We start from the raw sequence: 5,666 nt of genomic DNA, 5'->3' as shown, positions 1-5,666 counted from the left end.
AGACGATTGCCTACTCCAAGGACATTCTCCCTTGTCCTACAGGACCACCCACGACATCTAGCGGCAGAAACTGTAACATCTTCTCTTGGCGCCATCTCGTGGAGCTGACGCCTGCGACACCTGTGGGCGAGCCTGCTAACTCCCCCCTTTATGACCCCTTTAGGACAACAGAGTGCACCACCAGCTACGCCATAAGGCCCTATGCTTCCTCCTCGCGGCCTGTAATAGTCGATTGTATGTTGCTTTCTGTGCCCACCGGTAAAGAGAGCGGCAGTCGCTCTTCGGTGCAAACAAATGAAGTCATGGTTACGACCACTCGGGCACCTCCGCATGTTTTCGGCCATTAGCCGAACCTTCCCCTTTTTTTTCCCTAGGGCCTTAGCGCCTTTTTTAATTAGGAGCGTGGTCCTCCATCAAAGTACTTTGACATTGGCTACTAACTGCGCTGCAGGTTGGGCAGAACTTCTCTCCGTCTCTTGTCGCGGCTACGACGGATACGCCTTCTATTGAGGATGTAGTCAACTGTCTTGGGGGATGTGATCCCAGTTGAACAGTAGCCAGTCAGAAGTAGTGATTAGATAAAAGTCATGCTTTAGTTAAATTTTATTAATTTTTTTATTTTACTAAATATCGATTTCTGCCGCCTCATCCGCGCATTTCTCGGTCCGTGCCATTCTGATATCGGCGCGAGACATCTCCTGAGCCCTTGATCAACACCCTGTTTGGTGAGTTATTTCGATCTTTTTCCTCCCGGGATTCCCGTTTGTTGGCCTTCGCGCCGACTGTGTTTGTCTGTCTGGAAGCAGGTCCATTTCCTTTGGAATTCGACTTGTGTTTCAGTCAGGGTCCAAGTGTTGGGTGACGTTTTTGATCCCAGCATGTCATTCGGGACCTCGAGCTCCGAGTCCCCTTAAGAAGAGAATTTTTCCCAGCCCGAAGTCATACTTTGAAGACCCGGCTGATATGAGAAATATATTTTCCCTTTACATGTAATGAACTAAATTAATAAAATGCATACCAGCGATCAGTGCCTTAAGAACATAATCGACGAGAATATGTAAAATCAATGAAACTGTTATTTATGTAATCATCGAATGAATCTAATAGGGTGGAATATTTCAATTTTTTTTGTTTCTCTGATGATGTGTAATTAATATAATATAATGTGTTATTAATAATATCGGGCCGGCCCTCCTACTTGTTACGTGTTATATTGTCAATTGACTCAAAATTATCTTTAATTTATTTAATTATTTTATTTGTTGGAAAAACAATTTCAAATCTTTTCTCTAGTTCGGGACTTGGTTTCCCTCACGCTCAGATGGTGTAACACCTTAGTTGTAATTTGTGTCTCCGCGGGGCTGGAAGTGTGCGAGTCTTGCACGTATTTGCCTGGGGACGCAGGCGTGACTGCGTTTCAGCCAGGCCAGCTGTTGCGTTGTTTGCTGCAGTTCTAGAGAAACACGGCGCAGACTTGTATACCGTTCTATTGAGGACATCGTAGAACGAGGTTGTGCGCTTTTGCCATGCGCAGGCGAGTGTCACAATCTGGTGGCCGGTTTTATGACTACGTGGACATCCCGGCGTAGGCAGTGCGCGGCCGGCTTGTTGTAATAAATTTACGTGTTTGGAAAACACAGGAAAACTTCCCTTAAGGATATTTTCCCCGTAGGGGTTTTGCGGCCAAGCAAATGGTTTAAAAGAGATGTAAAATGTTTCCGCGGGGCTGTAATCCTGTGGAAGGCGGTTATGCTGCCCGGCCGTGCGTCGAAATGGTAATGGTTAGGTGAGTGAAATTGAAATGGCGTCTGCGTGATGCCGGAGTCTTAGTCTTCTGCAACTTCCTGTTTCTTCGTAGTTAACTTTAAAAGTCTCATTTGGTGTAGTAGTTGCTCTCTTAAATAATTTCTTTATAAAAAACTATATGTGCTATGAAAAAAAGTGGTGGGGGTAGGGTAATGTCTGCCTGCAGCCGCCATTGAGGAAGGAGCATGTCGTCATTTTAAAATTTTTTTTTGCTCCCGTCGGGTTCGAACCGAGGACTCAGAGCTCTGTGTCTAAAAAGTACGTTTTTTAAAAAAAAATATTATAAAATTTTATTAATTGAATTTTTTATAAATTTTAAAAAAATTTTCGTTAAAATCGGATAATAAATAAAGATGGCGGGCGTAACGGAAAATGCAACGGTGTCATCATAATTCAAAATGGCGGAAAACAAAATGGCGGAAAGTTCGAGAAAACTAAATGACGTCATCTAAGATGGCGGTTCCAAGATGGTGGATCCAAGATGGCGGATCCAAAATAGCCGCCGGGGTCAAGGTCAAGGGTCAAGGTCAAGGTCATCCAAGATGGCCGCCGTGACGTCACAATCTAAGATGGCGGTCGGCGCCCGGCTCCACAGCCAGAAGCCAGTTTCAGAACCGGCTATCCTATACTACTTACAGTTATTCTTAAATGTTTTACAAGAAAAGATGAATATATTTTTGGATTAGGTTTCAAGTACTTGGCAAGTAATTTATGCTAAACATTAAAAATGCTAAGTGCACTTTTTGTAGAAGAAATTGTATTCTATAATGTGGATAAATGGATTTTCAGATATTCATATTTTTCCACATATCAAGACATATAATAATAATCTGTACAAATAATACTGGTGTTTCAAATATGCTTGGTATTATTTGGACAACAGCTGTGAGGTTATAGTGTTTTTTATGTGGAGTTTTTTTCCCCACCATTCCTGTGGAAAAGTTACCCCATTGATGAAATTAATGTTTTCTTATTGTTTCAAGTGATTTAATTCACATATCTCATTATTTTCATTGCAGAAATGCCTGGCAAAATTTAACTGGAAAATAAAATGAAAATAAATTTGAAGATGCTGATTAATGAAAATGTTGGGGGATTGAGGATTCTTTTAACATTTAAATTGGAATGTAACTTATGGACTTGTGAACTAAACTCCCCTGAATAACCATTTAACACCACCGCTATTTTCTATTTCCTCTTTATTTTGAGCTGGTGTGAGAGATATCAGATGCTACAAAACAAATAGTTCGGTCAATTTAGACATCCGAGGTTAAAAAAAATTCGCACCCAGCTGAAAATTGGTAGAATTGTTCAAAACACCTTTATAATAATGAAATGTGAAAAGTTCGCATCGATCCTACGCCTGGAAAAAAATTTACGCGGGGTCAAAGGTCACAAAAACGGGTTTTTCGTGATTTTCAGCAAAACGCTAAATTTTACCATAAAATTATTCCAGACATAAATTGTAGCTCAGATAATTATCTATAAAAAATGTCAATATACTTTTTTCCTTAAGAGCCATGGTTTTTGAGATATAACGATTCATAAAGTTGAAAGAGTTGTAATCGTCATAATATGCACACGTTTCCACGCCACTTTTGAGGTAGTGTACTTAGCGCGGTTTTTTTAAATGTGGTTTTCCCGGTAGGCCTATATCACTGATCTGTTGTGATTCTGTTTAATTTGAAACTATTGAATAATTAAATATATTGGCAAGGTTAAAAAATAATAAAAGCTGTGTAAATTAAAAGAAAAAAAATATAGGGAAATTTATCCATCGGAATCGTAATTCTCTGATACTTCTGCTTCCTCTTCTCCTTGTTCTTTTTGTTCTTCCTCTTTTCCTTGTTAGTCTTCTTCTCCTTTTGAATCTTCTTCATCCTGGGTGCAAGTATATTGCCCCAATAATGACAAATCGCATGTCTCTTCGTTAGCATCAAATGAATCCTCAATTGTTGGTGATTCAACATTGGAGCATGACCGGCCTTGACAATTTGTACATGCTACAGAACAAAACAGTCCAACTTTTTTGCAACCACATTTAGCACTACATCCCTTTTTACAGTTACAAAAAAAACGTATTTAGCAGTTTTTCCGGCTCAGGTGGGAGTAAAGTTTGAACTGGCTCTAATGTATTGACCAACTTCCAACCCCAGTCTTTTGGGTCTAGCTGATAACCAAGCCACACTTGAACTTGGTAATATACCCGAAAAAGATGTTGATAAGCAGCTGCAGCAATATAACACTTTCGAGTATAATTTATACTACACTACACATGTATCGTCACAGATTTCTGCTTTTTAATATATTCTGAAAATTCATCAGCTCTTTCAGTAATTGCATTCATATCACGTTCAACAGTAACAATTTTACCTTCAGTTAAAACTTTGACACAAATAAAACAATATTCTGACATTTTTGTTATAATATTTTATATGTGTAAGTTACACTAACCGATAGAACGATATTTTTAGTTGTATTACAGCTTCAGTGATGTATATACATGGTGTACTTATACATATTTTGACGATTACAACACTTTCAACTTTTTGAATCGTTATATCTCAAAAACGGTGGCTCTTAGGAAAGAAAATATTTTGACATTTGTTATAGATAATTATCTGATCTACAATTTCGTCTGGGCTAAGTTATTGATAAAACTCACCGTTTTGCTGTAAATCGCGAAAAACCCGTTTTTGTGACCTCTGACCCCGAGTAAATTTTATCCAGCTCCAGATTGATGAGGACTTTTCACATTTAATTTATAATGGTGCTTTGAACAATCCTACCAATTTTCAGCTGATTACGAATTTTTGTAAACTCACCCCTATTTTTTAGTCTAATTTGACCGGACTAAAAACAAGAGACACCAGTAGTTACTAAACAAAAATCTTCAATGGGGGATCAAACTTGCGAAGATAAACTCCTGGTGACAACAGGGTGTTTTCAGGTTCCTGACAAATGAACTTCCTAACCAAAGAACATACTTAACATAAAATAAAAACTTTCAAATAAAACTTAATACACTATTTTGTGGGGTGAAATTTTATTATATTCTAAAAAAAATATTTTCTTTATTGACTACTTCTTCACAATTATTTATATTATTGAAACTTGAGTACGATGGTGCTTCGTGTCACGTAAACAACTACTGACAGACGCCAATTCTCTCGTCCCCCTATATCTCTTTACTGCAGCGGCGCCGGCCGCCAATCTCTGTTAGCGCCCGGGTGCGGGCAGTGCATGGTTACCATCCCAATTCACTCCCGGCTCAGTGATTCTGAGTGACCTTGAACTACTGAGACTCAACTGGGGCAACACCACCGAGACTCAAGGCCTCCCACCCTGTCGCCCGGAGCCTGTGACGTCACGGTTAAGAGACCAGGAGAGGGTTGGTTGGGCAGGCTCATGAATGTGTAACTTTCAGTGCAGCTACTTGCCTTGACCGTAGCAGGAGTATTTCCGCGGCGCGTTGTACGTTACTTTTAAATACATCCGTCGCGAGTGAGCATAATAAATGTGCAATGGTATACATGTGTTGTGTTCTACAATGTTGTGGAAATTATGAAGGTGGTCCGAAAGTTCACGTCTTCAAATTTCCCGACAGTGAAAATAGTAAAAATGCGTGGTTGAACGCAATTCCACGGAAACACTTCATACCCACAAAATAATTCAGGGTAAGTTGTGCATTAAATCTTTACAGTATTTATTTGCCAATAGTGGTAACATACAGTTAGGGATTTTGCCGTTTGTTAATCCGTAAGTGTTTTAATCAATCTGGTTCTAAATTTATAAAACATAAAACTTGCGTAGACAAATGGAATTACATTAAAATAATATTCAGCAATATGCATTTTTTT

The sequence above is a fragment of the Bacillus rossius genome, chromosome 2 (genome assembly GCF_032445375.1).
Source record: "Bacillus rossius redtenbacheri isolate Brsri chromosome 2, Brsri_v3, whole genome shotgun sequence".
Taxonomy (NCBI): Eukaryota; Metazoa; Arthropoda; class Insecta; order Phasmatodea; family Bacillidae; genus Bacillus; species Bacillus rossius.
Note: the sequence above shows the minus strand (reverse complement) of the source record.